The sequence below is a fragment of the Biomphalaria glabrata genome, chromosome 9 (genome assembly GCF_947242115.1).
Source record: "Biomphalaria glabrata chromosome 9, xgBioGlab47.1, whole genome shotgun sequence".
NCBI classification, from domain to species: Eukaryota; Metazoa; Mollusca; class Gastropoda; family Planorbidae; genus Biomphalaria; species Biomphalaria glabrata.
This window is the reverse complement of record NC_074719.1, coordinates 21,662,272-21,675,837: the sequence shown is the minus strand read 5'-3', so window position 1 is coordinate 21,675,837 and position 13,566 is coordinate 21,662,272.

The window sequence follows — 13,566 nt, the reverse complement described above, 5'->3', positions numbered from 1 at the left end:
ACAATAGAAAAATTTAGTACATGCTCTCCGTGGAGGAGACTGCCCACCCAAAATAAACCTGACTCTTTTAAGATAGGACGGAGCCACCAAGAAGCTTATTCTACAGACATACTCAAACCGATGTCAACAATAACTATAAAAATCTACCCATCAGATAACATCTACTGCTACACCGATGGGCAGATGACGAAGGGCCCCGCTAGATCCTTATAGCAGGGCCGGCTTTAGATAATCGAAGGCCCTAAGCGAATTGAATTTAGTGACCCCATATGAAATAGAAAAATAAAAAATCATAACAGCTAAAAAATAAAATAAGGCAATTTATTAAACACCTTGTGTACTCCAACAATAATAAAAATAGTAAAATAATAGTAAAAATAACAAAATAGATATTAGTGAGCAAATAGATGCTATCTTACTAGATTTTTCAAGGCTTTTGACAGTTCACTCGCATTAGAAGAGGCACTCGGCGCCACATATAACATCCACCGATTTATAAGAGCTGTCGTTTTTATGCAGTAGGCAACCTCACATTGCGGCGTGAGGGGAAATGAGGCGGCAGATGTCCTCGAAAGGAAAGGCTGCAACGAATCTCGAAGTACCAATCACGTTTTTACAGGCGACGGCAGAAATCCAAGAACTCATTTAGGAGAAGTGGTTAAAATCTTGGAAGGAATCCGAGAGGGCCCGTAGTGTCTAGCAGTGTCACCCAGATCGCGACGATCCATGGTGGCTGTTGATGAGGTCAGACCAGTCAATCATTGCGCAGAGTAGGACAGAACACTGTTCTGTTGGGGCATGCTTTGCCCGGTTCCGTCCGAACTATGACCCCCGATGCCTTCACTGTGGAGAGAGCATGGAAACAGTGTCGCATATCGTACGGGTGTCCTCAAGTCCGCGTGTTAAGGTGGGACGTGTCTGGACAGTCACTCGATCTGAATGGGGGCTACGAGGCATTACGCAGGACGGGCCATTTTGTTTTTTGCGAGAGCATCACGGCAGTATTAGTCCTTCCTCTTATATTCCCTTTCCAGCTATTGGTCTGGGGGGAGCGCTGTGATGTCTCCAAGCATTATTTCTGGTATTTAAAGCTTTAAAAAAATAAGAAAATGTTGAGGTGACTACAGTGCATTATCCTGCTTCCCTTCTATAAAAAAAAATAATTTTAATTTTAATTCACTACTTTCTCTCATTTAAAAACTTGGTCTCTGGTGCTGCTGTTCATTTATGTTTAATATGTATATAAAAAAAATTGTAGATCAAAAACTTAATCTGCTATTCAGTGCACCAGCGACTGGTAGAAATTGGTAACTATAGTTTTTCTTAATTTTTTTTTTTATTGGAAGTTGGCGGGAAACCGAAAAACCCATTTTGGCTACGCTTTTCTTTTTGCTGGAAGGGAGGGGGGTGACCTTAAAAACCATCTTGGATACCATCATATTGAAATTTGGTCATTGTAGTTTGCTTTAGATTTTCTATAGAAAAGGGGAGTTTTATTGTCAAAACCATATGTTAGGAGGTTTTAAACTCAAAACCCTCAGAGATTTTTTATCTCAAAAACCTCAATTGGCTACGCTCATAGAGTTTGGTGACTGAAGTTTACTTATTGTGCGAGTTTAATATTGAAAAGGGGGTTTTAACCTCAAAACCCCACTGGAAGGGGTTTTTAAACTAAAAACCCTCTTTGGGAGTTTTAAACTCAAAATCCTCTCTACGTTCATATAATTTGTTGTTTATATTGAAAAGTGCGGTTTTAAACTCAAAACCCGCTGTATTGGGTTTTAAAATAAAAATCCTCTAGGTCTAGAGGTGGGTTTTTTAAAAATTAAAACTTCTCTTGGCTACGCTCAAAGAATTTGGTGACTTGTTTGCTTTAGTTTATATTGAAGATGTGTTTTTTGACGTCAAAAAAACTCTGGAGGTTGTTGTTGTTTTTAAACTAACCCCCCCCCCCCCCCCCGGCTACGCTCATGGAATTTGGTGACTGCCGCTTGCTTTATTTATTTTATTTTTTTTTTCTGTTTTGTTTTATTGAAGGGAGGGAAGGTTAACCTCAAACACCCAGTAGGAGTGTTAAACTCAACCACCTCCCTGGTTGCGCTGGGGCAAGGGATTGTTTAACATTAAAATCTGACTACAAAAAGCAAAATTAAAGCAAACAAAAAAATAGTCCACACCGGGGGAGGGAGGGGATATCATTTCATAAAGCCGAAATCTCGGCCTGTAAACGTAATTTAGTTTTGCTTTAAAAAAAAAAGGAACAACATAATTCTTGCTTTATAATAGTTGTATTTATTTTCTACAAAAGCTGTATTGAAATATTTCAACTTAGTAACTTAATTTTACTTTCGTTTGTACAGAAAGCCTTATTTCTTTTCCAGCATTTTTTATAGCGATATTTATATAGGTTAGCATATTTAAAGTGTAGTTTCGCATTTTTGCACAATCTGCCTCATAATGTATAGAATACATTGAGTACATTGAAAATCTGAGATGATTCAATATTTTTCGAAGATAAAGTTTTATAAAATAGATTTGAGGTAGACTATCTCTAAATACAGTACGGGTACATTAAAGACAGAGATAAAATAGCATTTTAATCTTTAGAGACTTGTAGACTACTTTCCATCTTTTACAAATCTAGTCTAGATGCATAGCATAGCTCTAATTAGTAGATTAGCGGTCCTAACATTTTATTTTTAGAACAGCCTCTGCTTAGAATGCAATACACAAATGCATTCAGTGAAAAGGAGGCTCTGTGCATAGAAATAATAGAAGCTCATTGACCAATATTGAGTAAAAATTGAAAAACAAAAAAACACTTAGCCGAGCTCAGATATCAAATATTCAGTAGGCTACATAGAAACAAATTAAATTCCTAAACTATTTTTAGATTTTCTTATTTCATAAATAAATATATATATATATATATATATATATATATATGCATCTAGTATTAATTTGAAACGAGGATAGAGATGATCCTAATGCATTCATTGCAAACGTTGGGAGCGAGAAGTTGTTGGCTTGTTTTACAAGGACTGGATGCAGAAAGTATATTCATTGTAGACAGATGGACCAGTTCTTATTCTAATATGTATGGAGATAAAGATTCAATATTTTCGCAGTTTACTTTGTTTCAGACTATCCATTTCCCTACTATCAGCTTGTGTTATTTTGTTTTTAAGTTTCTGTCAAACTCATACATTTATTTCTATTTATTGTCCGCATCACTAACAGCTTCATCTTTGCCGTCACTGTTCGAACAGCTCCCACAGCTGTCGCTGCAGCTCTTCTCACTTTCACAGCTGTCTAAGCAGTGACTAGTGTCGACGCTGTCGCAGCTGGAATTACTGCTGCTGCAAGATAGGTTGAAGACCTCATCGCATGGTGCCTCGTTATTAACGGATGCATCAACTCGCTCAGCCAAGTCAGAAGCTTGACTGCATTGAAGGGTTTCATGGCTGCCAGCCTCGCTTACACCAACATCGTCAATGTTAACGCTGTGATCGGCCTCATCACAGTCGCCCTTTCCGGCACAATCTGGTCCACCTTGATTGTTATCTTTGCAGGGTATTTGTTGTGATTCGTTGTTTTTTAAGTCAAAGAAATTGTCTTCATCAATAATATCATTAGCATCTCCCGTAACATTTAATGATAGGTTAAAGAAACTGCTGTCTAGGCTATGTTTAGCCATACTCATGTTATGCAGGTCACTGACGTTCTCAAATTGACTATTTTCCAATTCTCGTTCATCGTGTTCCACAGGGTCTACATGTTCCTCGGGGTGTAAATTATCGGAACAATTTTGTATTAAGAAGTGTTCATGGTTCATTTTTAACTCATGGGAGTTGGTTAACTTTGCGACATAAGTGTCTGATTCGTGCTCGGGATTTTCCAGTTTTGACGCATCGTGGGAATCGAAGGAATCCAGCAGAGTCATGCTCCCGTTTCCGACAAGAAGCATCATCTTGCATTGCACTGGCATCATGATCTGTTCCTGAACTCTTTTCTCGTTGCACAAGTTATTATTATCTCCATGGGTATCTTGGCAAACGTGCAAACACTGAGGGGTAAGCATGCGAGATACTTGCGATGAATCCATGATTTCGTTACTTGAGTTATTTCCATCTGCATCGTGATTGGATTGAATGTAGCAGTGCTGATCTGAACTAATTTGGTGGCAGTAAGGTTTCTTAACGTTTTTAAACTTTGTCTCTTTAGTTTTGTGTTGGCAATGCTCCGCATAGCACGGTCGCTTGTCCTGCATCATCTTTTCAAAAGAAGATAGTATACTTCCTTGGGGGGCATCCTGCTGATTGCCATCCATGTCAGACTGATCAAAGCCTACCCTTGGTATCAGTCCAAGATGATTCTTAGGCTCCTCGTTCGAAGGACCTATCGAATCACCGACAATTTTACCTATTCCTGTTCTATTTTCAGAATTACGATGATAGTGGGGGTATATTCTCTTTACTGTCGAATATCTACCGACTTCCTCAGTTGGGTTCTTAAAACCAGAGAATGCTTCACAGAACGGCGGAGAAGAAGTTCGAACTCGCCAGTGGCCGGTCCTAATGGCATCAGAATAGTGAGATATAGCTTTATTGGAATCTTCAGTGCCCACTGCCATCTGCCTTGAGATTCCGTCCACTGCAAAGCTAGCCCCTGCCAGATTATGTTGGGCGGTCATATTCTGTACTATGGGTCCGCAATTTTCAAGGCTACAGACGTTTGGTTTGTTGTAAGAAAGAAGGGGATTATTTTCATTGTTTGCATCGACTCTAAAATGAGAAGATTTGGGGCAAACATTGCTCACTTCACTCGTATTGGGAGATGCGTGAAATTTCACATCATGCCTAGCTCCGTTTTTGTTTTTTTGGCCTTGTCGACTGTTCTGATTTGATCCACTTACCTGGGATTCTTTTTTGGGAGACAGCGTTTCCTTTCGGATATTTGTTGCGCCATCATTTTCACGGTTTCTCTGTTTTCGGCCAGATATATATTCACACAAAATAGTTTCTTCTAATTTCCTTTCGCCCTTTTCAATTGCTCCGTTGGGCGTAACCGTTTTTAAACCAGACTTTACATATGAACGCAGGTGAGGCTTTGGGGGGCAGGCGTGGTCTCCGGTTTCATTTTGTCCGAAATATAGATCCGATTGTAAAGCTTTGAAAAACGACTGCTTTACGCTGTGAACTAAGTTTAAATTTTGAAGACACTCCAAAGGAATATTACTGAGTTCATCGTGGAACCTTCGATCGTTTAGCTTTTCGGCTTTTGGTCTGTTTTTCGATTTTCTCATATGAATATATGACATTTTTTTAGGTCCAAAATAGCAATCATCAGTCTGTTTCGACTTATGGTATAATGTTGGCGAGGCCTCTACAGATTCTCTAGCTCCATTGAAATCGTAAAAATTCTGAGTAGAGCTCCCTTGATTCGAGTTATTGTTCACTGTAAACGCATCTTTATCCGTCGCCTTAAAACCAGGACTTTCTTCTTTCTTTAGGCCACGCTGATTTTGTACGGGGTCAGTTTCCTGTTCTTGTATATTTTGGGACATCGTTTTGAAAGAATTAGCATGGTGCTGTCTGTTGTCTTTGGCTGATTCTTCCATTAGCGCATGCGCATTGTTGTCGTCTACGTTTTGTTCGTTAACATTTTCTAACCCACCGAGACCATAACTATTGTTGGAGCTGTTGTAGCGCTGGTATTCATTTCGAAAGTTGTTTTGCGAGTGAGTGTCTCTTCCTGAGTGTCTCATTTGATCTGCCTGCTCCTTGTTAGAGAAGCCGTTTTCTCGAAACGACTGAATGTAGTCCGAGATTTGCTGCACGTTCTCTTGGAAAAATTTAGAGAGCAGATTCGGTGAGTTGAGCTCACCCCGAGGGCTAGGTTCGAACTCAGAGTACGCCCTGTTGGGTTCGTATACTTTTCTCCGGCTACAGTCCGGGCTATTATTTTCACGTATCGAAAAACTTTCTTCATATTGATTCGCGAAAAAACTGGATGTTCCATAAACCGTCTGAAGCTTTGGCGGTGACCGTTTGTTCTCTGTGGCATTGCAGGGTTTATCTGTTAGTAGCTCTATAATATAGTCTACCGGAGAGTCATACTTTTGCTTCTGATCTGTTGAGCTGGATACGGGCGGGTATTCATTTGTATTTTGTGGGTAGGGTCGAACACTGGTGATATTTTCTTTTATATGCGCAACAATATTTTCATTTGAAGTTTTGAAGGAAGATCTTTCCTCTGGCAGAGAACCGTTGGAAGTCTTCTGCCGTTCCAATCGTCTAGGTATGGTGTACGGTATTTTGGGTTTCTTCTTCTCGGACCATAGCGATTTCACCGCTCTTTCATCTTGTTTTACACGGGACAGACCTGCGGATTTTGTTTTGTCCCTGAAACGTTCCTCGTGCCGCTCATTCACGAACTGCGTGTTAACCTGAACTGCTTTTTCCGAAGTTTTGTTCGAGTCTTCTCCCTTTTTCATTTTGTTGTCTGAATCCTTCATCTGATTGGATTGGTTGTTCGTCGCCAAAGATGGATGAACAAGTTTAATTCCACTCAAACTGCCGTCTTTCAAAATGGAAGCTTTGTAGAACGCAAGAGTTTTTTCTCTTGTTTCTCCAAAAATCTTCAGCTTTCCACACGTTACACTTGTAGGGATCTTATCTTCCACACGCATATCGTTTTCACCTGGTGGTTCATCCAGCTTTGAGTTGTTTCCATCTAAAGACAGGTTTTCTGCGCGCACTGCCACTGAGCTATTTTGATTCGTCGAGGTCTTGTCAATATTTTGTCTTGGACCCACTAACCTGGTCAAATTACCTAGTGCCTCTCCAGTCGGAAGTTCAAAAGATCCTCTTTCGTCTGGTTGCTGGTCTGGTGTAGTTAGCCAGCTTGAATTGCACACAAAAGATCGTGCGGACCGCGATTCGTCAGTTCTCGTGGTTGAGTTAACAATGGCATTGTCCTGACGTTCTTCCGTAGCTATCTGCTCTTTAGGCGGAGACGATGAAGTTAGGAGTAAGTGTAGATCATCATCACAACACCGGTTACTTAGTTTTGTTGAAGGATAGCTCGCGTTATCCTCATTGAATGCTTGTGTGTAAGATTGAAAGCTGCTGAGGTTGATTCCCAGTCCTGGTTGCCTGCCTCGATTATCTCCTTGACAATTACCTACGGTTTTTACTGGACGACAACAGTTTGCACGAGAGGTCAAGGCCATTTCTGGTTCGCACGCTTCATTCTTTTCCGCATTAGTTGACGTGGACAAATTAGCTATAACGTCCATATCGTCTTCGTCATCCTCTCTCTCGTCCTCTTCCCAGCTGCAGCCGGTATCGGATGGGCCGTTACCCAGAGAAGGGCCGTTGTGCTTTCTATTTGCGCGAGTGTGGTTGGAGTTGGACTGTCTCCAACATTTCAAACAGGGTCCAGCTAGCTTCGTGTAAATAGGTCTTGCAACCCTATTTAAGGAAGTATCGCGAGGAATCAATTTTTTTTTCAAATTCTTTACGGGCGAATCAGCACGACAAATGATTGGAGGCGCACTGTTCCCTTGTGGAGACATAGAGAAGCAAAGACTGTTAGGCCTCTTTTGCAAACGACATAGCTTTAAAGCTTTCTCCTCCTCGGGGTGCACCCGAGTGCTCTTTATCCACTCCGGGGAGCTTTGGGCTGACGTAGTATCAAAACCTCTTTCAGTCAAATTGCAGTCTGTTGATTCTGGGTAAGATTTGCAAACAGAGCTACACGCAATCGTTCTGGTTATTGATTCAGACGATGGGGAGTTTCTAGTTAACTTTTCAACTTTTGACAACTTGATGGAATCGTCCTGGTTTAAATTTAACTGCTGTTGAAGCCTGTGAATTTCTTTATAAAGTCTCATGATTGATAAATTCAACTGTGCAGTGTTCAGGCTGTTAAATGGATCGCCTTTTGAGGGATTAGTCCCACGTTGCTTTAAAACGTAATCTGTATTGCCATGGCCCTCACATTCCACTGAGGAAGGGCTCTGGGGGTTTTTGTTGAATACATGAGTATTATACTTGGGAGTAACATCCACATAAGTCAGTAGCTCTGGAGCAGTGACATTATATTTGTTTTTAACATGAGACCGGAGCGCCCTCGATCCGTGAGCTGCTTTAGGTGATGACGGAGAACTATTCATAGTTGTATTTTGTAGAGTTTTATTGCTCTGTTCTTTTTTCTTACTTTTTGTTTGGGACATGCGAGAAATGGAGGAGCTAGAACTGGAGCTTTCCATTTTTGTAGATGCTTTCTCTTCCAATGGATTGGAATACGACTTTTGTACGGAGTTTTCATTACTTCGGGATTGCTTTCTTCTTTGTTTCTTTGTTAGCTTTTTATTTTTTTTATTCAATGTTTCACCCGAGAATGAGCTTCCAGATCTGAAGCCTGTTTTAGTTGGGGACGAAGAACTTCTTTTTTTTATTGTTTTGTGGCTCTTTTTAACAAAAGAATCGTCTTTTCTATTGGAGTAACGTTTTTTTACGGTCTTTGTCTTATTCGAGCGTGATCTTGATAAGGAATCTTTGGATGAAGATCTGCTGCAAGTGAGGCAAGGAGTAATATCGCCGGGGTCACCCGGTGGTATAGTGTTCTTCTTGTAATAATCACCTGGATAGGACAAGCAAGCATCTGTTTTGAGATCCTCCTCAGATGTAGATTCATTGGATAGAGGACTGTCTACTCTGGAATTCGTAGAGTCAGAAAGTAGGACAGTTCCATTTTCTCGATCAATCTGATTCAACGAGGAAATGTTGTTTTGGGTATTGATGGTGATGTTGCTGGTCTCTTCTAGAACATGTTTCACTGCGGGCTCATAATTTGGCTGTTTCTTGAACTTTAGTTCTTCAATTTCAAACTCGCATCCTCTTATGGCCATTTCTTCTTCGTATTTTATCCTGCCTCTTTTGTAATGCTCGTAATCTTTCATTGCATTAACGTTTTTTTTTCTATGCTCATTGCGAACTTTTCCCTTACAGTTGCTGTTCAATATTTCAGTTTTCCCTTTTTTTTCGATGGTATCGAACAGTCGTAACTGTTGTGTTCCATTTCCCGAACACCTTTTAACAGAATGTTCTTCTTCTGGATAGTAATACAAAGGGCTGGAGCCCTGGTCACTTTGAATGATGATATCATGTGTGGTGTCATTCACCATGGCATTCTCCGCTCGGACGATTTGGACGCCTTGCACTCTCTCGACAGTGTCTTTTGCTTTTTTAATTGGATGATGCAAATTTGTCCGCGGTCCAGCCGCTACTTCTTGGCAATCACCAATGATTTCGCCAACAAAGGTCGGGACTTCAGACCCTTTGATATCTGGGATGTCATTGTTATTCACGCATCTCTTTCTATCAACAGGTTCGAACCTAACCTTGGGTACATTTTCGACGTTAAGGCAGTGTTCGGCGACGGCCATAGATGTCCCGAATACGTTTTGTTTCATTTTAAAGTCCGAGCCATTACTGGCGTCGTTCACTGTTGTGTAGATGCCAGAGACGTTTGCTGCCTTTTTCGCGTTCCTAAGTGACGTGTTTTGTTTTCCTTTGGGATTCTCGTTTTTCGTGTTGCTGGGTTGTGACTTGGCATTGCTTCGATGACGGAGGCTCGGGGTACTACATTTATTATCAGCGTCAAGGGCTTTTGGCTCTGGGCTCAGTACATTGTTACGTCCCTTTTCTTTATTAATCTCTATAGTATTCAATGCCATATGGTTTATACTCGTTGTTGCAGGTATCATTATTTCATCGGTTTGCGTAACAGCGCAACTGACTTTTTTTTGCTCTCCTTCATTCGACATTGTCTCTTGGCAAGAAAAGTCTTTGGTTGTTTTCTCTGTAACTTTCTCGAGATTTCTAGCTTTAATATACGATCGGTACTGGTCAGGGGAGGCCATTCCTACATCATGCTCACAAAGATTAGTGTGTGAGTACATTTCACATGACCATGTCATCGACTGGGGTATTGTCTGGGACAAAGAAGATGGAAATCCCTCTTCCCAAATCGTACACTTCCAAGGCACCCTAGCCAATTCATGTGGTGTATTTAGAACTACTGACTTCTCAAACAACCTCTCTCCATTCGTGGCATGAAGATTGGCACATTTATTTTCAGTTGGCGACCTTAGAGGGCGGTTGTAATTATTGCAGCTGCTTTCAATATCCCGCCTTGTAATATCATTCTTAAGCATCTGCTTGTGGATTCGCCAAGGCAGACTTTGTGTTGTTGAGCTATAGTTCATAGGCATATTTGAAGACTCTTGGTAAGATGGGGAAAACGTTTTTCTGTTGCACACTTCTGTACTATGTTCTTCAGTGAGTCTCTTATTACCGGGCTCTTCTGACTTTCTATTTCGTAAAGATGTCACCGCTTTCCAGTCTTGACAACCATCGCCGTGACCCGATGCGTTGGACGACATGCAGAAATCCTGATTCATGTTCTGCTTTCTTTCGGGGACATTGTTTTGGTAAATCTCCTGACAAATTATTCTGTGATTCTGATGCACTGGTGACGTTGGCGAGCTGGCTGGCTCCCAATCCTTTTCCACTTGGCCTTTTCTGATTCTAGCTTGGTTGTTGAGAACCTGTCTCCTCCACTCGCCTTTGAGGTCTGCTTCTGGCCTGGATTTGTGGTGAATGTCCCGCGCGTACCTCTGCTTTTTGCTACACATTTTTTTCTCGTGGCGTTTAGTTCTTTTCGCAATTTTGTTAGGGATCTCGCCATACTTCTTTTCTGTTTGGTCAGGACGAGTCACGCCATTAAGTCGCGCTGTGTATGGATCAAAGCCTTGCGGAATTATGTTTGGGCGGTTGTTTTTATCCTCTACTAATTGATCGGATACAATTTTGCGGTTCGCCTTGTCGTTACAGTTAGAGATCGTGCAACGGCATTCTTTCTTGGGCCTGTCGAAAGCGGAGTGGACACATTGTTGTGTCTTCAGAGAGCACGGCAAGTTGTAAGAAGCTTTACAGTGTGTGATATTGCTGACCTGGACTTCGGACACAGGCGTGTACATAGTGTATCCACCGTCCCTCTGTAGGCCCCTGTCGTAGAAGAGGTCACAAGGCGATGTAAGTTTCTCGGCTTGCAATTGATGACCATCCTGATTCTTGTACTCACCTACTAAAAGATGCTCGCACATTGCGCTGACCGATGTCTGCTTATCAACGTCATTCTTCTTTCTATGTCGGTGATCATTCGGGAAAGTTGGTTTTAAGGGCGAGTAGGATTTGACGAAGTAGGGTTGGTTATATTCATACTCCGTCATTGTACGGACTGCACAGGTCTGGAAGTATTAATCCATATCAACATTACTGCTTCCAAGAAGCCAACAAATAGATCTATATAGTGTCTATGAATTATAAGATGTTATCAATCACAAAATAATGACGATGGGCTTGTGTTTATGGACAGAGATGTTTTGTTACTTCACAGGCTATTGAAACAATTCTCTTTTGATTTATTTCACATAGACAAACCTCTGATTTATTATTTCGCAAAGATATTTTAATTAGCCTAAGCTGTGCAAGTCAAAACAGCTTATCTTTTGTTGGTAAGGCAGGGTAAACTTTGACAGTGTATGGCCTGTCGCCATTTTAGTTTCAACAATATCCGGTGACGTACATAACAGGGTGTTGTTCTCAAATTTAGAAATTTAGCTTTTGTCTTTATTTTCTCTTTATTCAATTGCCTTATCGCAGATCTAGATCTTTGAAAAAAAAACTAATTAGAATTAGGGTCACTAGTTTTCTAGCTCCTTCCACAATGTTTTATTTGATTTACTATGTACTCTCGTCAACTGAACCATAATCTTCAAATACAAAAACAAAATCTAATTCTCAGAAAGACACAAAGATAAATGCACTTTTCTCGTTCCATATGCAAGGACAAATTTGTACAAATGCTCCTTCTTCCCTAGTGCTATTAGAGCATGGAATGGGTTGCCTGAGCTAGCCAGGAAAACCAATGACTTGGCAGAATTTAAGTCATTGGTAACATGCATGACTAAATGCATGGCGCGTAGGACGTAATCATCTTCTTTTTTGAAGTTACGTCATTATTATTATAGGTCTAAGATAAGATAAGAAGAGGTCCAACGGTTTAATTCAAAAGCTACTTATTGTTTGGCTACTTAACTTTAAAAAACAACTTTTTGACTTCATTAATAGCTTTATCAATGAGAAAGACAGATTAACCAGCTTAATTCCTCATTTTAAAAAAAAATCAAGAAAGGTAACCTGTGGATTAGGTCTAATTGTTTTACTCGACTGCAAGACAAACAGACACAAACACTCTTTTGTTCCCCTGGCAATCAAATCATTAAATAGAAACAATCTGATATAAACTTTTCAAATGTAAATTATGAGTGAGTCTGGTGTGAATGTACATTTTGTTTTTTTCTAGTTACAATGTTTTGTTTGGTGTAATGTACTAATTGTAAGACTAATTTCCTTACGGACAATAAAGATTATTATTATTATTATTACAGAGTTATGGTAAGGTCGACACAGTACACACAAGAGACAATGTATGCGCCAAGATGGTTCGGTTGATATTTTTAATTGTAACTATTCTGCCACAGTTGTTCATGTCTTCAGGACAAAGTGCTAAAATCGTATATTGTAATAATATATAAACACCCAAACCATAATGACAAATAGAAAGCCGGAACTTAATGAAATACTCGGACACACACAAAGATAAAGACGTATTCGATATACTAGGACTTATTAGTACAAGTGCTCCTTCTTCCCATGTGCCACTAGAGCACGGACTACATGAAGAAACGCACGACTAGATGGACTCAAGGATACGCGTAGGTAGTAAATATCTGCTGTTCAGAAGGAAAGAGTGTACATTAAAAGATACGATGTTTCACTTCTGTAGATTTCTAATACAGTAGCTTTTCAGCCCGCTCCCATGACTCTCTGCAAAGTCCTTATACTCAATGTGTACACACTGTAGCATCTTCACTTTAAATTTTCAGTGATTAGCGTAGCTCTGGGTTCCGTTGGCTGACAATTGTGTACTTCGCATTTTTATATAGCCTATATCTTCTACATTGATTGTGCTTTATAATAATAATAATGTCATTTTATAGCACGTGAATGAATACGGTAAAGTCTCGAGGCGCTTTGAGAACGCATCAGACATAAAACACCAAATGAAAAAAAACAACACTCATTGATTCTCACACTTAAAGAAGCCAGTGGAGTGTAGGCCTACGTAGACTCCAAGAGAGCAGCAATAGAATCGCGTCTTGACTATATATCTACAGAGTATAGCAGTATTCAAGATGAGAGATTCAAGATTTTTCGTTGACTATAATTACGTTTGGTCGTATTTGGCTTAATCACGCATTTGCAAATACAGACTCTTCCATAGTTCACTTTTATGTTTAGCTAATAGCAAAAGAAAACGAACTGTATCAATACAAGAAACTTGGCAATTCGTGTTGATAATTGAGTTTGGGCGCTTCACCTCTGTAATGTTGTTTGGAAAATCGATTTAATGACAGCAGTCTCTTTCTCG